The sequence below is a fragment of the Papio anubis genome, chromosome 4, assembly GCF_008728515.1.
Source record: "Papio anubis isolate 15944 chromosome 4, Panubis1.0, whole genome shotgun sequence".
NCBI lineage: Eukaryota > Metazoa > Chordata > Mammalia > Primates > Cercopithecidae > Papio > Papio anubis.
In genome coordinates, this window is record NC_044979.1 from 177,152,124 (window position 1) to 177,176,890 (window position 24,767).

Sequence of the window (24,767 nt, forward strand, 5' to 3'; positions counted from 1 at the left end):
ACAACTTACAGAATTACACAATTCACAACCTTTGGCCAAGTCCGTATTTAGTTCTGATATTACTATGACCCCCATAAATGTTGTCACAACTAAACCACTTAGGGAGCTAGGATGGTCTTTCCTTTTTAGTACAACTTTTTGTTTTTCCTGAGGTTAACTATTGCCTCATTTTTTCATAAACTTAATTTTTTTGTCTACTACTTACCAATTATCTGCACCCCCGCCCCCGATTTTCTGATAGAGCTATAAAAGTCCTCTCAACAAAGTCAAACATACTAAGTAATCATTCTTTGTTGTTGCTTGTCCTTCCCCTTGGAGACATTCTCTCCAGAACTCTCTGTCCTCCTATTTGCATCTGGGCTGGCTGACCTCTTGGCTTGTGGTACAGCTCCCCCGTGAAAGTTCCCTTCAACTTCAATGAGAATTCCTTCATACTTTTCTGGTGCTAGATCTAATGTGTCCTGTGCCTCACATCTTTCTCTTTTGGGGTTTACTTCCTTGTGCAAGTGACACCCATACCACAGGAACTTCCTGAGAAAGAATGCATGTGAGGTTCAATGATTTAATCCTGCATACCTTCAAACACCTTTGTTCTACCCTTACATTTGATTTTTCATTAATTATTTGAAAATGTGGCTAGCCTTTTCAGTAAGGAAATTCATGTCCTGCAGGTCTGTATTGTTTTGTTTTATCTTTTGACATCTTTCTCCTCTTTCTGCTCTGCTCTGAGTGCCAACTCCAGAGCTGGTCTGGCTCAATTTCTCTATAGTGTGCACTTCCTGAGTTCTCTTCAGTGAGGTGGATGAGTCATCTAGCCAGGTGGATGACGGAGGAAGTCTCAGGGACTAAGTGTCTCTGACAATACATTCAACCACTACTACAGGGTGAAGCCAGCCCCTCATCCCCACCTTCAGAGACCCCTGGTGCCTCAGATTCCTCAGCCATTCTGGAGCTGCTGTGCCCATGGCTTGTGTAGTCGGCGGTCATTTTGGCAATCAGTGCTGCTTCAGCTTTCACTGTTCTGCCGTGCCAGCCCATCACCAGGGATCACTTTTGGCTGCGTGAACCAGAACCCCGTTCCAGAGCTCAACCAAACAACATTTTAATTTTCTTAACCAAGCAAGCAGTCCTGGCTTGTACAGCCTCCCCAGGATGCCACCAGGACCCCAAGCTCCTTCTATCTCACTGCTCTGCCATCCTGTGTCACTTTCTTCCTCATGGAGGCTTCCTGGTCATAAGACAGCCACTCCACCTCCAGCGTCTTGTTCACAATCCAAGGAGATGGAAGGAAAGAAATGATGAGGAACCAGTACTGCTGCAATGTCAGCAACAGTATTTCCCAGGATCTCCAGCAGATTGTTTTTTTGGGTTTTGTTTGTTTGTTTGTTTTTTGTTTTGTTTTGTTTTTGAGGCAGGGTCTTACTCTGTCACCCAGGCTGACTGGAGTGCAATGGTGCAATCCTGGCTCACTGCAGCCTCGACCTCCCAGGCTCAAGCAATCCTCCCAGAGGTCAAGCAATCCTCGCATCTCAGCCTCCTAAGTAGCTGGGACTGCAGACACACACCACCATACCTGGCTAAATTTGTTTATTTTTTTTTATAAAGACAGGTTTCACTATGTTGCCCAGGCTGATCTTGAACTCCTCGGCTCAAGCAATCCAAGCTGGTGAGAACATGGAGCCAGTGAAGCTCACACAAGTCACCAACAAGAATGCAAGATGCAATAGCCACTTTGGAAAATAAGTGGGCAGTTTCTTATAAAGTTAAACAGATACTTAATGAAGGACCCAGCAATCCTAATCCTAGGTATTGACCCAAAAAGTAAAAACTAGTGATCAGGCCAGGCATGGTGGCTCATGCCTGTAATCCCAGCACTTTGGGAAGCTGAGGTGGGCGGATCACTAGAGGTCAGGAGTTCGAGACCAGCCTGGCCAACATGGCAAAACTCCGTCTCTACTGAAAATACAAAAATTAGCTGGGTGTGGAGGTGTATACCTGTAGTCACAGCTACTCGGGAGGCTGAGACAGGACAATTGCTTGAACTCAGGAGGCAGAGATTGCAGTGAGCCAAGATCATGCCATTGCACTCCAGCCTGGGCAACAGAGCAAGACTCTGTCTCAAAAACAAAAACAAAGCAAAATGAAAACAGAAACAAACAAACAAACAAGCAAAACCTAGAGATCACAAAAAAACTTGGACACAAATGTTTCTGGCAGCTTATTCATAATTGTTCCAAACTGGAGACAACCCAAATATCCATCAACTGGGACATGGATGAGCAAACTGTGGGGAATCCCAACAGCAGATATTATTGTTCAGCAACAAAAAGGAACCATCTACTGACACTTGCAGCAACATAAATGAATCTCAGACGTGTTATGCTGAGTGAAAGATGCCAGACACCAAAAGCTACACGCCGAGATCCCATGGAGACGACATTCTGGAAAAGGCAAAACTGTAGAGACGGGGAACAAATCGGTGATTGCAGGGGCTGAGAGAAGGAGCAGGGAACTGGCTGCCAAGGGGCGTGGGGGTGATATAGATATGGTCTATGTTTGGTTCTGGTGGTGGTTACACAACTGTGAGCATTTGTCAAAACTCATAGAACTGTACACTAAAACAATGAGTTTGACTGTATGTTGATTGTATCACTCTCTCTTTTTTTAAAAATAGGGTCTCACTCTACTGCTTGTCACTCAGCTCAAGCAATCCTCCCACCCCCGACTTCCTGGTAGCTAGGACCTACAGGTGTGTGCCACTATGCACAGCTAGTTTTAATTATTTGTAGAGATGTGGTCTTGCTATGTTGTCCAGACTGGTCTCGAACTCCTGGCCTCAAATGATCCTCTCACCTCAGCCTCCTAAAGTGCTGGAATTACAGGCGTGAGCCACCTTGCCAGCCTATATCTCAATAAGCCTGACTTTTAGAAGATTTCAGGCTGGATGCAGTGACTCACAAGACCAGCCTGGGAAACATGGGGAGACCCCATATCTACAAAATGTTTTAAAAATATTAGCCGGGCATGGTAGTATGCACCTGTAGACCCAGCTACTGGAGAGGCTAAGGCAGGAGGATCACTTGAGCCCAGGGTTTGAGGCCACAGTGAGCCATGATCATACAACTACACTCTAGCCTGGATGACAGAGCAAGACCCTATCTCTAAAAAATAAAGGGAAAATAAAATTTGTAAAAGGTTTCAATCAATACACTTGTGGAATGCTGCACACCACACCTCTATTTATTGACACTCTGATCATGTGAGCTTAGTCAAGGCCCTGAAAAGTCCTGCAGTTCATTTAACCAAGAGTATTATCCTTCAAGTCTCTTTCCAAGTGACATGTGTTGGCAAGCATCAAGCAAGATGATCTGGAATGTCTCCCTCCGCACAAATAGTCTGTGATTGTCAAGTGGTCAATGGCCTCCCTGAAGGGGGCTATGGGAAGTGGGAATCAGACCTTGTGTTTAGGTTTCTTTGCAGAGAGCCACCTCCTCTCCTCATTCACGTGCTGACTCAGGTCTTCTCCAGCCAGGAAACATGGAAGGAGGGAGCAGACCACGTGTATGTCCACCCCCTTGGAAAACAGCGGCTCCCACGAAGGGAGAGAGGCTGAGCCCCAGCCCCGTGGATGGTGGCTGCCCAACCCTGGGAGGCTGGCGGCAGCCAAGAGACCAGACCCTCTCAGCCCATGGCCCCACCATCAAGGCCGTCACTGGTGCGTCACTTCCTCATGGGCTAAGCGCTGCTCATCCATTTCTACTTTGACTTTCACAAGTGCCCCTTGAGGCAACGTGGCATCATGTCCATGTGTCATGAGATGTGGCAAAGCCGCTCACCACCGACCAACAGGCCTCCCAGGGGTCAGGAGCCCAGTACCAGACGGGGCAGAACCGTCCTTCCCAAGGTCTGGGCCGTCTGTCCTTAGAGTCAGAGCAGGGCAGGGCCCAAACCCTCAAGTCACTTCCCATTTCCCATTTCCACATCCTTCCAGGTGTTTAGGGAGACAGCTACAACTCAGCCCCCGGGGAAGCACTCACCAGGAACTCCAGCAGGAAAGGAGGGCGGCCAGCCAGCATGTGGGTGCCTTCTCCTCCAGCTCCACTAGCAGCAAATGGTGTTGGCCTTGGCCCTCCCTCTGCCTCACCCCCAGCCTCCTGCTGCCCAGTCCAGATGCTAAAAATAGCCCCAACCTGCATTCAGAATCCAGCACATCATACCTTCCACACCAGGCATCTGTGCAGTTGAGAGTGGAGGCCACTGTGGCTCCACTACCTCCCCAACACAGCCTTCCACCCACCATGGCAGAGGGAGCTTGCAAAACCAGAGGGTGGGTGCAAGAACTCACACCCTCTCCAAACGCTTTCCAGAGGTGGACCAGGCGGCCAATGGTTGCCCCTGAGGCCCAGGAGAGGAACTGACCTCACTGGCTTTGTAAACACCATGATATTCAAGTTCTCATGTTTCCTATTTCTGAGCAAGCCAAATTAACGTCAACATACATGAAATACATCTATGAATGTGATCTACAAAGAGATTCTTTATTTTGCAAGACAAGTCCATAGCAAGCAAATCTTTTGATTCCTGAAAATATATTGTTTTTCAAAGTTCCGAGTGACTATTTCATAAACTGGAGCCGTGATCGGGTATACTATTACCCCTTCCTCTAGGTGGTATTTCAAAGGATACGTATTTCCCCCACCGTTCATGAATTAACTCCTTGTTTTACTTTCCTAGGGTGGCAGTCTTAAGACACCACAGACTGGGTGGCTGAAAACACAGAAATGTGTTCTTTGGCAGTTATGGAAGCTATCATGGAATCCTGAAATCAAGGTGTCTCCCAGATGTCTCCAGGGAGAATTGTTCCTGGCTTCTCCCCGCTCCTGGTGTCTGCTGGCACTGCCAGGCGTCCTTCGGCCTGTAAGGGCGTCACTCCCATCGCAAGCCATCTTCTCCCTGCCCCTTTACTCCACCTTCCCTCCGTGTGTGCCTGTGTCTGTATCCAAGTTTCTCCTTTTTGAAAGGGCACCGGTCATACTGCACTAGGGTCCCTGCTGATGACCTCATTTTCATCCGATTACTCTGTAAAGGTCTAATCTCTAAGCACAGTCACATTCTAGGGGACTAGGGATGAGGACCCCAATATACCTGTTTTGGGGGACACAATTGAACCCTAACACTCACAGTTTCTAATAGAAGAGGAGAGGGGAAGGAAGGAGGGCAGGGGGCAGGGGGCAGAGACCTCGGCAGGAGGGAGGGAGAAGCCAGCCTGCTGCCCTGTGCACACTGGCGGTGTTTCTGAGCATTGTGCTTTGGTTCTGCATGCTGGGTGGGCGAAACAGGGTGCTGGCATCCAGGCTCACCCAGAAGGGAGGGGGACCTGTAGGGGGAGGGGAGCACCCAGGGGATCAGGGGAGGAGAGTGTGGACCAGGTGACCTGCCAAGCGAGAGAAAGTGGGGGAAGCTGGACAGCATTTGCAGACAGCATGACAGCAGCCGCTCGCTCCCCTCTGAGCCCCAGGCCCCCAACAAGCGGGCCTCTGGCTCCAGTTCTGGGAGGGGCGTGGAAGTGGACCTTGGCTCTCCCTCCCTGGCAGCACCCCCACCTCCCTTTGTCTCAATTTCCAATAAATAAATGTTGCCTGGGATATACTTATATCAAAAAGTTATGTCACTGACCTAGCATTCACATTTCACTGGGCGTCCTAAATTCTATGTGGTAACCCGACTGCCACCAGACATTCTGTTTACTTCTCTATCATCACACAACCAGTTGCCACATTAAACACAACACTGCAAACATTGCCAGTGGATCCTGACTTCCTCGTGGACCCTACTGTGTCAGGGAAAAACAAACAAATGAACCCCAGAAGGAAACGCCGTGAGTTGTTAGCAGTGCCTGTCTGGTTGGTGGGCTTATGGGTGGTTTTCTTTTATTTATTTATTTATTTATTTATTTATTTATTTATTTATTTATTTATATGAGAGTGAGTCTCACTCTGTTGCCCAGGCTGGAATGCAGTGGCGTGATCTCAGCTCACTGCAACCTCCACCTCCCAGGTTCAAGTGATTCCCCCGCCTCAGCCTCCCAAGGACTGGGATTACAGACGTGCGCCATCATGCCCGGCTAATTTTTGTGTTTTTGGTAGAGACAGGGTTTTGCCATGTTGGCCCGGCTGGTCTTGAACTCCTGACCTCAGGATAGCTGCCTGCTTTGGGCACCCAAAGTGCTAGGATTATAGGCGTGAGTCACAGGGCCTGTCTTTAATTTTTTGTTTATACTTTTCTATATCTTTTAATTTTTTTCAACCAACACATATATCCCAGAAAATGTTTTAATGATTAAAATAAAACAATTGCCCTCTCCTCCTTGGAGCCGGGTCCACAAGAGCAGCTTCTGCAGATGTGGGAAGGAGAAGACTTTGTACCTGGGTCCTGGGCCACGTGAATAATTAACCTTGTGTAGGGAGCCTTCGGGGTCTGACAAGGCCAGGGCTTGAAGGAAAGCAGCAGACCATGGGAGGATCCAGGCTTGTGGGTGCCAGGGTCCCCAGAAATGGTCCCCAGATGGGGGAGGAACCAGTAGCCCTCACCCCCAACCCCCAGCCACTCCCCTGCCCACTGCCATGTGAGCATCTGGTTTTCTGCACACACCACCCCATGTCACTGGATACAGGCAGGGCCGCCCAACCCCCAAGTCAGAGTCACCCAGACAGACGGACACCAGGCACCTTAGCACTTCCATGGCCAGAGGCCTCCTGAGGTGGGAACTGAGTCCTGGCTGATCCCAGGCCATCCCCCCAGGACCTTCTTGGGGGAGTGGGGAGATCAGGCTTAGAGGAAAACTCCACGCCCCAGGTGCAGCCAGGGGTGAGGGGGAAGAGGGGTAAGCACCTGTGTTAGGCACTTTGAACCCCCAGGTCAGGTGATTGCATCCAGCCAAGACTCCTGGAGCCCGGCCTCACCTTCAGCGCGGGATGAGCAGCCGGTCCTGTCCTGTCCGCCCCTCCAGTGCTGCGGAACAGAACGGGAATGGCAAGTCCCCATGTGCTGTCTCCCCGCCCTTCTACAGCACCGGTGGTACAAACGCTGGGGACCGCTCACAGGAGAGCTGCTGGGCCGGCTCCGAGGCTCCCACCAGACCCCACAGGCGCGGGGTGAGCTCTCCTCAGGAGTGAGGGGCGGTGCCCTGCAGAGTGGCCTCCAAATCTTTGGCAAGTTGCACCCCCACTTAAAAGAAACCTTGGGAGAGGAAGGCCCTTACTGTTTCCTTCTTCTAAGGATGTCAGCCCCAAGGCCACCTTGGAGGCCTCTCCTCCCAGGATCTCTGTTTATAGGTAAGGAAACTGAGGCACAGAAAAGCTGGGTGACTTCCCAGGGTCACAGAGTGGCACTGTAAAAACAAGCCTTTGTGGGATCTCCCAGCTCCTGTTTCCCTCCCACCCGGAGCGGCTCCTCGCTCCTCCTCCCCTCTACCCTTCTCTCCTCTTTCCACCCCTCCCGTGTCCGGGAGCAGGCAGGTTCCATGTGTCTCCTGTGCTGAGAGGAGGAGGGGGCAGGAGAGGAAGAGAGGGGGTGCAGGGCATGGGGGAGGTGCCTTCCAACGCCAGGAGCTCAGGAGTCCACTCAGGAGTGCCCTTTCACCGGGCCCCACAGCTTCCAAAGAGTGGCTGTGATGGGATCAGTGATTGGAAAGTTTTGGGTGCCAGTTTCTGAGTTGGGACATCTTACGTGAGTGGATTGTGTGGTTGGCAGGTGGGGCTGCCTGTCCGGTGCCCACAAAACTCAGGCAGACGTGGCTGCTGACAAGGAACTCAGGGAAACCCAAAATTCACAGGAGCCAAAACAGCTGCTAAAGAAGCTCTGTTGTGTCTATACGATGGAATACTACCAAAAGTCATGCTGCAGAAGAACCTTCACTGATATAAGAAAGCTTTGAGTACCTATTACGGAAGCAAACACGGAGATTGCAAGGTGGGACATGGATTATGACGCCCATTTATCTAAAAGGAAAAGAATATGAATTCAGCTGCATAGACAAGAATCTGCAAAATGTTAATTTGTAGAAAGAGAGGAGTTTTTTCCATGTATTTTCCAGTTTTTCCACAATGAGCAAACACTGCTTTTTTTTATATCATTAAAATGACACTTTTTTAATGGAAGAGCGGAGATCACCCGTGTAGAAAGGACTGAGAACACGTCTGAAAGTCAATTCAGGTGGCCTGTGTTGAACGCCTTGGAAGAAATCTCACATCTAATCAGGGCCTGTTGCAAGTTTCCTAACCACTGTTTAGCAGCAAGTCCAGACCTCAGGGAGAGCAGGAGTGAGTGGCATATCCACTCCTGGACCAGGCCCTTTAAAACGGGACCATCACCAAGAAGAAGGGCAGCCAGGTTCTGGAAGGGCTGGTCTCTGCAGCTGGCAGCCTGTGTCATGCCTCTGTCCGTGGTCTCTGCAGTGGACAGTCTGTGTCACACCTCCATCTGTGGTCCCTGCAGTGGACAGTCCAGTCACACCTCCATCTAGGTCCTGCAGTGGGCAGCCCAAAGTCACGCCTCTATCCATGGTTTTTGCAGTAGACAGTCCTGTGTCACACCTCCATCTGTGGTCCCTGCAGTGGGCAGCCTATGTCACGCCTCTATCCATGGTTTTTGCAGTAGACAGTCCTGTGTCACACCTCCATCTGTGGTCCCTGCGGCAGGCAGCCTGTGTCCATGGTTTTTGCAGTGGACAGTCTGTGTCATGCCTCCGTCCATGTCTTCCAGCAACACCACCTCACTCTGCTTTGCACAATCACTCCACCTCCCCACAAGCCCTGCCCCCACTTTGTATGCACACAGCACACACCTGCGCCCACGCAAACATCTGCTTTCACACATGTCCACTCGCCGAGGTGAACAGGCACACTTAGGCACAAACACACTCACATTTGGTACATGCAGTTCCAGAGGTGCAAGACTGACCTCCTTCTCAGGAATGGACACGTGACTGAGGGCTGGGTCACTCAGACACTTTGCCCCTCGGGCCCCAGGGATTGGTTTAAACTGTGAATCCCTGTGAGATCCCTTCCTGCCACACATTCCTGCTGATGGGAAACAAAGCAAAGTCTTTGAGGGCTTCTGGATGAGGAAGGAGTTTGTGATAAAACAGTTGTGAGAGGAGAAGCCCCTTTGCCACCTGCCCTCCTTTCTGCATTGATGTTGTCCTCAATGGACATGATGCTTGGAGCCCTGCAGCCATCTTGCCTCCATGGGGCAAGCCAGGAAAACCTCGCCGACTTAATGGCTTCCCTCCAGCCTTTCCAAAGCCTTGCTCTGGCCTCAGAGAGTTAGGAATTCTGTCACTTAAGGCCCATAACCCATATGGTGCTCCCTTCACTCCATAACCAGAGCCACACAGCTAACAGGCAAAGGGCCAGGAACATAGCTCATGTTTTCTGCTCTCTGTACCTGGTCGTTCTGCACAGAATTTGGCTCCAAGGCTTGGCCTGACACCTTCGCACCAAGGTGCGGTAAATGAAACCTTTACTCCTGAGACTTCCTCACCTCTGCATTCCCACGTATCCACAATCTTCTATTTGTAAAATGATTCCCAGTTGTCACGGAGACCAGGGCACCGCAGTGGAGCTGGAATGTTAGGTGGGGTCCAAGGTTCAGTCCTAGGGGTAGAGAGTGGGACAGGCGGCTTCACTGGGCCCTTTATCTGCCTGATTCTCATCTTTCTTACACAATAGTCTGCTCATTATTCCTTCCCTAAGGGCCAGGACACAGGCCTGCCCGGGGTCACAGGCCCTGTCTTTACAAGTCCTCTCCTTCTGGCTCCTGGGTGTGCCTGAGCTCAAAGGAGCCTCCAAGCAAACTTGGCAGGGGATGTCCCCCAGGGCAGAGGTGGGGCCCTGGCTCAGCACCCCCAGAACTCACAAGGTGGGGGTGGGGGATCCTGCACCTGACCTTCACCTTCGTGTGGATCAGATCAGAGCAGAAGTTCTATTTCTGGAACTGTCAGATCTGCTGACCTCCAGTCAATGGCGGAAGCAGGAAGGCAGGCAGAAGTACAGGACGCAGCTCTTGTTACACCTCCTGCACAGACCAGCCTAGTTTTGGCTCCACACAGCCACTCACAATTTCACTCAATACGTGTTTCTGAGCATCTTCTCTGTGTGTTTTCTCTGTTATCAGGTGGGCAGAATAACGGCCACTGCAAAGATGCCAAATCGAATCCCCAGAGCTTCGGCAGAGATCTTGCAGATGTGATGCAAGTGAGGATCTTGAGAGGGGAGATTCTGCTGGGTCAGCTGGGGGGGTCCGGTGTCCTCCCAGCGTCCTTATGAGAGGGAGGAGGGGAGGCAGAGGAGGAGATGCAAGGACGAAGCAGAGGTCGGAGTGATGTGGTCTGCTGTAGGGACCGTGAGGCATGCAGGGGGCCTCTGGAAGCTGAAAAGGCAGGAAGGCACCTTCTCCCTAGAGCCTCCAGAAGAATCTGGCCCTGCTGACACGGGCCCAGCAGCCCCTTCCCTCATCGGGATTACAGGCCAGAGCCACCACCCCTGGCCGAGATTCTTAATTACGTCTGCAAAGACCCTATTTCCCAATAGGTCACCTTCGCAGGTACCAGGGGGTAGGGCTTGGACACATCTTTTGAGGGGCCACTACTCACTCTAATACACTAAATTCGAGAAATTATGATCAAGACCAACCCCTCATTTTGCAGAAGAGAACAAGACCTGAGAAGGGAGCCATCTGGCCCCAGCCTCACGGTGCTGCCACCACATGCAGGCCAGTGCTCAGCCACAGCAGCTCCCCCAAGCTTGGACCATGAGGCACCTGCTCTCACCCCTCGCCCGGCCTGTTCCAAAGCACTATCTGAGGCTGACTATTTGCTTTGCTTTTATAACTCTAGAAGAGCTATAAGCAAACGTAGCTTTAATCAGCATTTACAGTGTGCAGGAGCATCTTTCCTTTAACTCTGCAGGAGGATTCGTGTCCTGTGGATGCCATAACAAAGTATCACAAACCCAGAAGTCAGGAATCAAGGTGTGGGTAGGGTGAGTTCCTCCTGGAGGCTCCGAAGTCACGTCTCTTCTGCGCCCCGCTTCAGCTTCTGTTGGTCGCTTCCAATCCATCAGGAAGCCAGGGGGCAGAGGGGCAAGAACCTCAGTGTCAGAGACCAAATCTCCCATGCCGGGTTGATCGTTCGGCATGGCGGGGTCTCCAGAAACAAGCACTTGCATGATATTGCTGGAGACGTCTCCTTGCGTATTGCAACCACGGTTCCACAGAGATAATGTCATTTGCCCTGCATGAGATTAACCCTCAGAAAATAGCAGTTAACATTTCATCAAGAGGCCAGTCGCGGTGAAACTCCACACCTATAATCCAGCACTTTAGGAGGAGGCTGAAATTAAGGCGGATCCGCCGAGGTCAGGAGTTTAAGAGACCAACCTAGCCAATATAATAAAACATCTACTAAAATAAATTAGCCAGGCACAGTGGCGTGTGCCTGTAATCCCAGCTACTCAGGAAGCTGAGGCAAGAGAATTGCTCGAACCTAGGAGGCAGAGGTTGCAATGAGATGAGATCATCTCACTGCACTCCAGTCTGGGCAACAGAGCCAAACTCCATCTCAAACAAACAAACAAACAAAAAACATATTTCATCCAGGCCTGTAAGTCCTCAGGGCGACCCTCCCTGTGAAGACAAGGTCAAGAACGTCAGATCCTGGAGGCTGCAGGCTGCCCACTTGCAGACCTGGACGCTGAGGAGGAGCACAGGCTCCCAGGGACACTCGGAGGGGATCCTGGAGGGAGTCTTGCTGCAGGATGCGGGTGAGGGGGCTCCTCAAAGCCTCCCTACCTTGACACGTGGCATCTGTCCAGGGAGCTGCTACATCCACAGCCAAACAGCCGGAAACAGGACAGTGTGGGGGCTACGTTTCAGCAGCAATGATTTTTTTTATTTTTTATTTTTTGGTAACAGCTTTATTGAGATATAATTCATCCACCATAGTCACCAGGTAAAGTCTCCAATTCAATGGCTTTTACAATATTCAGTAGTGCAACTATCAACACGGTCAATTTTACTACATTTTTATCACCTCAAAAGAAAGCCCGTAGACTTCGGCTAGCACCCCACAGTTCCTCCATGTCCTGCCAGCCTCTGGCAACCATCAGTCTTCTTTCAGTCTCTGCGGATTTGCCTATCCTGGCCATTTTCTATACAAGGAATCATATCATTGGTGATCTTTGTGTCTGGCTTCTGTCAATGAGCACAGTGTTTTCAAGGTTCATCTACATTGTAGTGTGTGTCAGTGCTTTGTTCCTGGCTGAGTAATATTCTGCTGTATGGATGGGCTGCATTTATGTATCCCTCCCTCAGTTGATGGACACTTAGGTTATTTCCACCTTTTGGCTATTAGGAATAGGACTGCTATGAACATTCACATGCAAGTTTTTGTGTGGACATATGTTTCCATTTCCATTTCTCTTGGGTATAAACCCAGGAGTGGCATAGCTGGGTCGTGTGGCAATTCTGTGCTTAACTTATTTGAGGAACAGGCACTGCAACCATTTTACATTTTCATGTATAGCATCCAAGGGCTCCAATTTCTCCACATCTTCTCCAGTTCTTAATATTGTCTGACTTTTTGATTATAGACATCCCAGTGGGTGTGAGATGGCAGCTCATTGTGGTTTTGATTTGCATTTCCCTAACAACTAACAACTGTGAGCATCTTTTAATGAGCTTGTTTGGCCATTTTTATATCTTATTTGGAGAAAGCTGCAATGATTTTGAAAACAGGTAAACCTGGAGGCAACAGGGTGTGGAGTACCAGCTGAGACCCTGGAGGCAGGAGGCCTGGCTTTCCACGTTTGTTCCAGCACTTCGCCGGTGGGTGATCTGAGCCAATAATGACTTTCTGAGCTTCCTGGTGAGGAAAGCCAGAAAAATAACACCAAACCCCCCGGAGTGGCGAGGTGAACTTTTCCACTTACTCATAATGTGGGTCTAGTACCTGGCGCCAAACAGTTGGAATCTAAATAGCTATTGCTGTTTATTGTGAAGCAAATGAGGTTTAGCAGCGCTGGCAGTGACGAGGCTTATGTCCCAGTTTTCAGCAACTGCTCAGGTTGCTTCAGAAAGATCCCAAATCACAGACACCTGTACATACCTTCTGTTGCTGCATAACAAGTTACTCCCAAACGCTGCCGCTTGCAACGCCCATTGATTGACTCACAGTTCTGCAGCCCAGCAGGGCTGGACTCTTCACTCAGGTTCTTTGAGAATAGAATTTGGATGTCGGCCCAGGTGCATTCCTGTTGAGAGGCTCTACAGAGAGTCCAAGCTACAGTTTGGGCCTGAGTCCCCACCCAAATCTCATCTTGAATTGTAATCCCCATAATCTCCATGTGTGGAGGGAGGGAGCTCGTGGGAGGTGACTGGATCATGGGGGCGGTTCCCCCATGCTATTCTTGTGACAGTGAGCTCTCACAAGATCTGAGGGTTGTATAAATGTTTGAGTTTCTCCTTTGCACACTCCTCTCTCTCCTGCCGCCTTTTGCTTCCCCTTCCGTGAGTATAAGTTTCCTGAGGCCTCCCCAGCCATGTGGAACTGGGAGTCAATTTTTTTTTTTTTTTTTTTTTTTGAGACAGAGTCTCACTCTGTCTCCCGGTTTCAAGCGATTCTCCTGCCTCAGCCTCCCTAGTAGCTGGGACTACAGGGGGATGCCACCATGCCCAGCTAATTTTTGTATTTTTAGTACAGATGGGGTTTCTCCATGTTGGCCAGGCTGGTCTCAAACTCCTGACCTCATGATCTGCCCGCCTCAGCCTCCCAAAGTGCTGGGATTACAGGTGTGAGCCACCACACCCAGCCCCTCTCCTGTCTTACTGAAGTCCCTTGCCAGAGCTACTGGCCCTCACCCTGCCCCAGTGCTGGCCCTTGTCCCCCACCCTTCTTCCCTCCTCCTTTTCGTCCTCAACATTCCCAATTCTCTACCACCATTTGTTACATCGATCTGCCCGGAACCTGCTGTGAAGAAAAGGACCTTTCTCTTGTTGGGAGGTGCCCTCTGTTGGAAATCTCTTGGGCGCTAGAGAAGAGGTGTCTGGGGACACACCCTCCCTGGTTGCCTTGACACAGATACACAGGGAAGTACCACCTTGAGATAAAGTGCCTTCTCCTATGGGGTTTAAGGCAAGGACATCACACCTGGACGTGGGGCCAGGAGGCTTCCTGGAGAAAGGCAGCGGCCGGGCAGAGGAGGGCAGGGCTTCAGGCCAGGCAGGATGCCCCAGGAGGAGGGGTTGAGTGTGCAAGTCGGACCACGGGAGACGCGGGGCCTGGGACGAGGGTCTGGAGGGGGATCAGAGATGGGGCTGGAGACAGGGTTGCTGCAGGGAAAGGGGCTGAGAGAGGCCGGACGGAGGGAGGCCTAGAGACCTCGAGCCTTTTAGAGCCCTCCCCAGAGAGAAGGAAAGCAGGTGTCAGGGCTCAGATTCAAGGGAGATTCAGGGCAGAACCCAATGCTTGGTTGGATATGGGGAGGAGCATGAAGAGAAGGAAGGCTACCCCAGACTCAGGGGGACACCAGGGACTCCCAAAGGGGCAGGGACAGCAGAGCCCATGGCACGGGTTGAAGGACAGATGATGCGTCCTCCTCATGCTGCCTGTTGCTTTGACACTCACCCTGCACCCACACCCACACCCACACCCACACCCACACACTCCCACTCCGGGCATCCGAGGGGCAGGCCTGGCCTGGAGGAAGGATGGATGGACGCACAGCTCTGGATTTCGGCGCGGCGTGGGGGGCCTGAAGTAGCAGGCACGCAATCAGCAGCTCGCTGGGATTTTAGGAAAGAGAAAAACAACTCCGCCCGCCCCCAGCTGCTCTAATAGGGTGAATTCACATTAAGACCCCAAAGTCGGCCGGGCGCGGTGGCTCAAGCCTGTAATCCCAGCACTTTGGGAGGCCGAGACGGGCCCAGTCAAGGTCAGAGATCGAGACCATCTAGCCTTTCTGAGGTTGAGCCCGTCTCTGCTAAAAGTACAAAAACTAGCGGTTGGTGTGCCTGTAGTCCCAGCGGGTGCTCGGGGAGGCTGAGGCAGGAGAATGGCGTGAGGGCCGAGGTGGGCTTTGCAGTGTGGGAGATGGGCCACCACAGCCTCCAGCCTGGAGCCACAAGCCGAGACTCCGTCTCAAAAAGACCCCAAAGTCTGTAAGATAGGATCTGCTGCCCTCAGCTTGGCGCTGCAGGCATGGAGGTTCGGAGCCTGGGCTCTGGGTCTGACCACCCAGGTGGGAACCTAGCCTCCGCTGTGGGAGCCTCTGCTCTGTGAGGGAGATTATTTTTGGCCTCCCCCACCCTTAGCCTCCTCGTTTGGGTGCGAGTTGAAATTCCGACATCCAGACCTGCCATGCAAGAAAAGAGTGAAAAGAGCATAAATCACTCAAAGATCGCTCTCACTCGCCGAGGCGCCGTTGGGATGGTGAGGCCGGCTCCGCGGCCGGGCCCTGGCATGCTGGAAACTGATGTAGCCTTCTCTCCATTACTGCAGGCAGGCTGGGGTCTGTATTAGTCCATTTTCACACTGCTGATAAAGACATACCCGAGCCTGGGTAATTTATAAAGAAAACGAGGTTTTGCTGGACGCGGTGGCTCATGCCTGTAATCCCAGCACTTTGGGAGGCGAAGGCGGGAAGATCATTTGAGGTCAGGAGTTCCAGACTAGCCTGGCCAACATGGGGAAACCCTGTCTCTACTAAAAATAATAATAATAATAATAAATTAGCTAGGCATGGTGGTGGACACCTTTGTAATCCCAGCTACTCTAGAGGCTGAAGCAGGAGAATTGCTTGAGCCCAGGAGGTGGAGGTTGCAGTGAGTTGAGATTGTGCCATGGCACTCCAGCCTCGGCAACAGATCAAGACTCCATCTCCAAAAAGAAAAAAAAGAAAAAGAAAAAGAGGTTTAATGGACTCACGGTTCTACATGGCTACGGAGGCCTCACAATCATGGCAGAAGGTGAAAGGCACTTCTTACATGGTGACAAGAGAGAATGAGAGCCAAGCAAAACCATCAGACCATGAGACCTCATCAAACCATCAGCCCTCATGAGCCTTATTCACTACCACGAGAACAGTGTGGGCAAAACCGCCCCCATGATTCAATTATCTCCCACCAGGTCCCTCCCACAACACAAAGGAATTATGGGAACTACAATTCAAGATGAGATTTGGGTGGGGACACAGCCAGACCCTATCAGGGGCCTTAGGAGGAAAGAGCTGGTTGATGCCTGCCCTTCTCCCCCAGTGTTTCCTCCACCTTCAGTGAGAATCCCCATCCTTCCCTCACCTTGTGGGACCATCCTGGCTGACTAATCACCTTAATAGGAAATTAATAGGAAAATGCTGAAGACACCTTTGACCGACGGTTAACAGGACTTGAGCTGGTCCTGCCAGCCAGATGTGTGCCACACTGTCCACGTGAAAGTTCACCCAATCCTCCCAGCACTCTTCTGCATCCAGCACTGTCCTCACTCCATCCTGTGGAAAAGACTGAGGCTGGAAGAGGCTTGGCACTGCCAGGTTCCTGAGCCCGGCTACTGTGGGGTAGTTTTGCCCAGGTCCAGCTCTGTGCCCCTGTCGCTGGCCCCTGGCCCCTGGCCCCTGGCCCAGCACTCAGGGTGGAGCCTACAGCCCCTGCATTCAGGTCTGGGTCTCCTGCGGTTCTGGGACCCTCATAGCGCTCCCCTAAGTCCTGGCCATTGGTGTGCAACAGGAGACTTGCCACTGTGAGGAGCATCCCTCGCTGGACCCCTGCCACTGTGTGCAGCTTTGCAGGCGACAGAGCGTGCTGTCTCTGTCAGGCAGGGAAGGAACCTCTCTGCTAGTGGGGTATAGTTCAACCTGGGGAATACACTTATTGAAGGAAAATCCAAATTCCAGAGAATTTAAAAATAAATTTAATTATTTTCTAATAACCAAGCATTACTAGGAAGATGCGACATAAGTACAGATGCCAGATAAAATATAAGGCTCCCAGCTAAATCTGAACTTCAGCTAATTATAAAAAAAAATTTAAAGGCTGAGTATGATGGCTCATGTCTATAATCCCAGCACTTCGGGAGGCCAAGGTGGGAGGATCACTTGAGTCCAGGAGGTTGAGACCATCCTGGGCAACATAGTGAGACCTTGTCTCTAGAAGAAAAAAAATAATAATATATATGTGTGTGTATGTGTGTATATATATGTCTATATATGTGTGTATATATGTCTATATATGTATATATATAAAATTCCAGCTAAAACAAATAACTTTTAGTATAAACATTCATAAATAATAATGTATAAGTTACAAGTATTCATAGATTATTCATAAACTTTTATTAATGGTATCAGTACATCCCATGCAATATTTGAAATATACCTATGCTAAAATATAATGAATATGTTTAGTAAAAATTTTAAATAAAATTTTAGTAAACTTGAACTGTTAAACATTGAATTAAATACATAATGAACAACTTTTTAGTATAAGTACATCTCATGCAATAAGTGGGACATACAGTAACAATGATTTGTCGTTTACGTGAAATTCACAGGTAACTGGGTGTCCTGGAGTCATTTTCGTCCTGTACTTTTATTTGGTGAATCTGGCAGGCAGCTTTCCCGGCCTGATGAAGCTTAACAGTTGCTGCAGCCCTCTGCCACAAGGTTGGCTGTGTCTTCCCCTGCTGCTCGCAGGTACACACAGGGTGCATGAGGCAAACCAGCGGCCAGACGCCCTCTAAGTGTAACGGTGAGAGCCCCTGCCTGAGCATTACTCCTGCCCCTTTTAACTCTGCTGGGAGCCTGTTCTTACCTCCGGTGTCAGCCCCACCCCCCTCAGTTCAGCCTTAGCACTCCTGCAGCCTGGGAACCACAGCTGACTCCCTGAGATCCCTCCCTGCAGTAGTGCCCACTGCTCACTCTTCAGGGGACAGGGTGGAAGCCCCAAAAGGGACGAAAGACCCCAAGCTCTGGGGTGAGGGTTGAGCTCAGCCTGTGCTGGCCTGACCCAGTCCGACTCAGGACGGCCGGAGCCTGTGGTCAGGAGGCATGCGGGGCTGTGCCCAGAGCAGCGGGTCCGTGTCTTTGGAGCACTTCCCTTCTGCACACGTCCAGCACCCTGGAATTGATTCACAGCCAGTCTGAATCTGTTTTCTAACCAAGCACCTTCCTCATGGTGAACACTGGTGTCCTTTAGAAGAGACCCAAAGCTTAAAGTTGCCTTTGTCAGTTCCCTAAGAACCCACATAAAACTCATGGTGAACACTGGTGTCCTTTAGAAGAGACCCAAAGCTTAAAGTTGCCTTTGTCAGTTCCCTAAGAACCCACCTAAAACTGGCCATGTCCAGGGCTTCTCCTGGCCTCCCCCATACCTCCTGCCTCCACAGCACAAAGCAGGCAGGCTGCAGAGCAGCAAGGCCAGCCTGGCCTCCCCATAGAAAGCTCTGCCTCCAGCCAGGTCAAGGCCCTCTTCTCCTCAGCAGAGGCAACCCTAACAGACTCCCTTTCCCAGGAGCTGATGGGCAAGTGCCTTAGAGCCCTGCTTTCAGAGCCAGGCAGGCCGCTGCAGAGGCTGCAGGGACCAAACAAAATCAGGTCTGTGAAATGCTCGGTGCGGGGCCCACAGTGAGTCTGGGTTCTCTACATGTCCTCCCTCCCTCCCTCTGGCTTTCCTCCTTCCTTTCCCTTCCTTCCTTCTCCCTCTCTCCTTCTTCTCCTCTTCCTCCTCTTGTTCTTCTTCTTCCTCTTCTTCCTCCTTCTCCTCCTTCCTCCTCCTCCTCCTTCCTCCTCCTCCTGTCTTCTTCCTCTTCTTCTTCCTCCCCCTCCTTCTCCCCCCTCCTCCTTCTTCTTCTTCTTTCTTCTTCCTCGACACCACAACACAAAGCAGAATGAAATTCATGCCATAGAGAAGTCCCAGCAAAATGCTGCCAGACCTGAAGAAATGGGGACTGCTTCTGCCTGGATGGCAGGGCTGGAGCAATTGTTAGAGGAGAGAGCAGGTGGCCTGCAGGGCTGGCGAACGGCAAGAGGGACTTGTACGCGCAGGGGTGGGAAAGAGCCATGGCAGCCAGGGTGCCCCCTCCCCTGCGGGGGTGTCATGGAACCTGCACCCTCCCCTGCCGGGGTGTCATGGAACCTGAAGGTCAGCTGGAGGATGGGACACTTCAGGACAGTGTTGTGGGTCCCAAGAAATTCTCTGGAGAAGAGGCCGGTGGCAGGATGAGGCCGGCAGCAAGGACAGAGTGCAAGAGTAGAAGAGGTTAGGAGGTGGCAAGGCTGGGCTAAGTGGGCAAAGAGAGGAGCCATGGGAGACTCCAGGGTTCCCACCGAGGGGGCGGGGCAGGCGGGGGCCTGGCACCTCCAGGAAATGCAGGAAAGGACCGGCAGGACTGGGGAAATGGGGGCTGGCGTGGATTGATGGAGGGTCCTGTGTGCTGAACACTGCAGAGGCATGACTCACCTCGACCCCCGAGTGGCAGGCCGGGACTCAGGCCCAGGTCTCACTGACACCGAGGCCTTGCACCTCTGGGCACCAGCCTCCTGTCCCTGCACTGGGAGAAGTGGAACCCCAGGCCCCTCACCTGGTACCCACGGGCTGCTCAGGCCTGGCTCCCACTGCTCATGTCTCCCCTCGCAGGGATGCACACAAGGCTGGACTCTCGGCCTTTCTTGGGGCCTGAGCTAGTCCATGTCCTAGGAAAAGATGACCATGGCCTCCGTTTTAACAAACACAGACTAGATCAGTTGTCCCCTGGCTGTCACGTCCTAACCCTCCCAGTGGGTGGTGGGACAGCACGCCCCCTGGCCCTGAGCTGTAAGGGGAGGGGAGGCCCGCAGGTAGGTCGCCCATTGGGGAGGCCACCACCGCCCCAGGGAGGCCTGCTCAGGTAGGTCACGGTGATGATTTCCGGTGGCAGGTCGCAACAGGCTGCGCTGGCTCTGAGAAATGAAGGAAAAATGTGCCCGGATAGGTAGAAGCGGTTCCTGGTGTCTTGGCAGCCTCAGAGGCTGCCCGGCTGTCTGGTTAACCCCTTCCCTCCTGAAGCATGGCCCAGCACACATGTGGGACTTCCAGGTCACCCTGCACCCCTGGGAAGCCAGGCACACTGGGTCCCCCTCCCCTGAGTTCGCCCCATGCAGAATGGAAATGATGTTGCCTGTCCCCCAGTAGTGGAAGCCAACAGGAGCTGGGATGGCGTGCACAGCCCTGAGGCCAGTGCAGACAGGAAGGGCACGGGCAGGCTCCTTGGGGGCTCACAGCTCCCCAGGCACAGCGAGGGTGGAGGGGACCTTCAGGAGGGTCAGATTGTGGCCAAAACATCACCCAGAAGACCCCACAGCGCCAACTGTGGCTCCTCCTTCCTGGGCCGACCCCGCTGCTCCACCCGGGCGTCTGGAGCTGCTCATTACAGCCGCCTCCACAGTGCCCTCCAGGAAAACCCACAGGGCCTCGCCCTACAGAGTGCTTCTGTGCCCGGCACCTCCCCGGGCCCTTTGGGAGTCTTTCTGATCTGCCGTTTTAGAAGCGCTCCCAGGAAGGTGTGGTCTTCACGGCGCCCCCCTGAGCCACCCCTTCCCACAAACGTGTTTCATGGGAGCTAAGGTTTGGGCCACGCAGGGAATTCTGACCAGGGAGACTTGGCTGAGTGTTCCCACCTGGCACCTGTCTCCCAGCCAGACCCGGCCAGACGCTCTCCTCATCAGCACCTCCTTCCTGTGCTGGGGCCCCAGGGAGAAAGCTCTAAGCCACTGCCCAGCTGGCTCCAAAAAGGGTCCAGAAATCACTTTGAGGGTGACCCTGGGGCTGCTCCCAGCATCCCCACGTCCTCCCCATTTCCAATGAGCAGCACCTGCCCCTGGGCACTCCCCAGCGTGCCCTCCTTCTCCTTGGCAGAGGGTCCTTCCTGCTGCTTCCTGCAGGACAGTCAGGTGTGTGAGGGCGGGCCCTCCAGCCTGGGCACCTCCTCATGTGGCTCCCTTGGTGAGCCACCATCACACAGTAGGTGGGTAGAGGGAAGAAGGCAGTGGACTTGGTGGTCCTGACCCTTGTAAACCCAAGGACAGGAATTGACCACCAGTGCGCTGAGCTGGGTGTCTCTGGGAGATTTTGGGCTCCCTGGTGCCTTGACTGTCCTGTTGGCGGCCAACTCCCTTGGCGTGTGGTCCCGTGCAGTACACATCTATCGAACGACCGCAGAAATGAATGAATGAATGAATGAATGCTTTAGTCTGACTTCATACCACATAGGTAGGTTTCAGGATGTTAGCACAGCTAAAAAGCAATCGGGCAAATTACGAAACAAAAAAAGGAAGGTTGGAAAAAAAAAACTGTCATGAGCACACCTGGCCTCACAGCAACCCTCCAATGGGACTGGAAGAGTCACGTGAACACACGCCCATTTGCTAGCTTTAGCTCATGTCCTGGCCATATAGGACTTGCCTCTGTTTCGCAGCCACATTGGTGTTGAATTTATTCAGGGAGAATTCATATAGCATAAAACCGAGCATTCTAAAGTGAGCAATCCCTGGCACTTAGTGCATTCACAATGTTGTACAACCAGCCTCACCCTCTAGCTCCAAAACATCCCTTCTCACCCAAGTAAAACCCTGGCCCTGTAAACCAGTGTCTCCCCAGCCCCTGCAGCCACCAGTCTGTCTCTGTGGATTCACCTGTTCTGATATAAAATGGGTGGTACCACATGTGGCCTTTCCACCTGCCATCTTTCACTCAGCATCGTGTTTGAAGGGTATATCCACATGGTAGGCCGTATCAGAACTTCATTCTTTTTCATGGCTAAATAATATCCCATTGTATGGGTAGACTGCATTTTGTGAGTCCATTGATCTGTGGATGGGCATGAGGGCTATTTCCTCTTTCAGTCCTGTGAATAGTGCTGCTATGCAAATACACAGGTGTACATGTAGTCATTGGAGTCCCAATTCTTTGTGCCACCAACAGTTTTTCATAGTTTATAAAACATTAGATCTGTAGAATGTCTACCTCAACCTCCCTCCGTTTCCAGGCATGACTTGACCAAGGGCACAGAGGGTCAGGAACGGCAGGGCCAGACCTGGGACCTGGTCTCCTGATCATACCCTCCACTGCCATGAGGATGAAGGTCCCCATGGAAGGAAACGGAGGGTGTGACCCACTCACCTTAGCAGGTTGGGCAACACCCACCAGGCCAGGCCGCGGGCAGTGCTGTTAAAGTCGGGGCCCCGTCGCCTCCCGCCACCCACTAAGGTCACAGGAGGCAGCCAGGCTTGCCCACACATGGGGGCAGCTAGAGGAAACCTGGTTAGGGCTTCAGAGAGGGGTGAAGGTTGGAGCCACCCGAGGGGTCAGAGGCAGGAGGCAAAGGGCCCTCTGCTTCCTTCAGCGGCAAATTCAGAGTCTGGGTGCGTGGAGGCGAGCAGGAGGAACAGGCTCATTAGAGAAGCCCCACCCAGTTACTCAGCACCTGGTAAACATCGATTATTCCCACTCCGGGCTAAAGGAAAGGGAAGGAAAATTCCCTGGGAATGCCACCTCCCCAAGGAGCTACTGTGAGCCTTTGAGGGTTTGTTTGCATGGAAAGAGAAATCTGGTGTGGATGATTGTACGTCAATGAATCAGCTCTAAATCAATGGAGCAGGTTTTATGGTATCCCTTATGTCATCAACTAGGAGGTCACTCATGCACCTGGGACGTCACCTGTTCTCCTCCACGAAAGCTGTGAAATTCTCAACACCTAGTCCAGTAGCTGGCATGTAGGGGGTGTGGAAAAAAATGCTTGTTGTAGGAACTAATGCTGAAACCCAAGGTAGCCCTCATAGAAAGTAAAAGCAGACGCCCTTGATGCCTGTCATTCTGGGATCCCTCGGAGAGAAGGCACACCCACCACTTCCCCACGCCTCTGCCTGCCCCCGGCTCACTCCTGTTCTGAGCCCTCTTGGACCCTCCTGCCGACAAAAACAAGTCTAGGCAGCATTTTCACCTCTCTCATGTTAATATCTCAGCGGATATCTTAACTACAGAATAGACATAACCTCATTATAACAAAGTTAGCTCAACTCAGCGACTGGAAGGGACAGTTCCCATTTAAAGGTAACTTATGCAGAATATACCACAAAGAGATAGAAGATGTTATGAACAGGAAGTTGAGATTTGAAGGACAAATTGGAGTTATAGATTGAAAATCACTTTCCTTAGAATGTTGACAGCATTGTTCTCTTGCCTTCAAGCTTCCCTTTTTATTGTCTGTGTCTTACCAAATCAGTAAATGCACACAGTGCAAAAACTGAAAAACTCAGGGTGAGAAAACACAACGCCTGCAGCCCTGCTCTCCTACCTGCTCATACCCGAAATCCAGGTCTCACACCACAGGCAGTCACGCTCCAATCTTGCAGCGCTTTCTTCTAGTATCCCCCCATCACATGCTTACACTGATGTTTGTTTGCTTTTTTGTTTAAGATTTTATGTATTTATTCCCAACTAGGGAAGATGAAGATTTAGTGCTTTCCTGATAGCCCCACCCACACCCACAGCCACCCTATAGAGTTATGTCATCATTTACAATGAAATCAAAATCCACTGTTTGTACATCATTGTGATTCAATGTGATTCCACCCAACCCAGGCCTGCTCATTTGGCTGGATGTTGAGTTCTAGCTTGGAGGAGGCATTCTTTGCTGCCAATTGCGTGGACTAAACATGAAAACATTCCTACTGCACAGCTACAAGTGTTGGATAAAATGTGAGACTCCTTTTAAATAACTAGCTAAACATACAGGAAGAAAAGAGACAAAATATCCAGGGACCAAAAGAAGAGGGAAATAAAGCCTGAGTAGTGAACACCAGCTGGGCTGAGACTGACATGGGGATTGCACTAATATTGGCACCCAGGGACCTTGAGTTGAACAGCCCAGAGACAGAAGATAAGGCCAGGGGCCCCAAATGAGGTAGGATATTATAAGCAAAATCCTTGAAGAGCCACCCTGAGAGAAAATGCTGGCCACCCACCAGCAAAGGAAGATGACCTGAAAGCATATCTATCTCAGACCATGCCAGGAGCAAAAAAAAAAAGAAGAAGAAGAAGAGAGGAGAGGAGAGGAGAAGGGAAGGGAAGAAGGGAAGGGAAGAAAGGAAGGGAAGAAGGGAAGGGAAGAAGAGAAGAGAAGGGAAGGGAAGAAGGGAAAGGAAGAAGGGAAGGGAAGAGAAGGGAATGCCCCTTGAGAACTTGTAATGATGGGCCTGTCTTGTTCAGGTTTGGGATTTGAATTTATACTTCCTGCACAGTCCAGGACTCACAGAGCCACAGAATTAGCACAAAAAATAATCACAGGCTGGCAAGACAACTGAGAATCTTGCAAATACAAAATCTCTCAGTAAAGACAGCTTCAGCCCAAGCACAAAAGATTCTCACAGCTAGAGGCCCACTGAAAATGAACTCACAATCCAAAATTATGAAACACATAAGGAAACAATCCACCAGCAGATGCAACAAGCAGAGGAATTGGATCCCTAAGAACTGTAGGCAATAGGATTATCAGATGAATGCTTTAAACGGGTATGTTTAAAATGATTATTGATGTAAAACAAGGAAATGAGCACAAGACACTACCAAGAAAACAAGGCAGATTCAGAAAGAATGGAGTAGAACTTTGGGAAATGGAAAGTATAGTGAGTGAAATAAAAATCTCAGTGGATATCTTAACTGCAGAATAGATACAGCCTCAT

General features: G+C 51.2%; 1 pseudogene; it reads right to left on the bottom strand.

Moving 5' to 3' along the window:
- Positions 1–5,445: 5,445 nt before the first annotated feature.
- On the bottom strand, positions 5,446–16,803 carry LOC110742748 (annotated as a pseudogene).
- Positions 16,804–24,767: the final 7,964 nt, after the last annotated feature.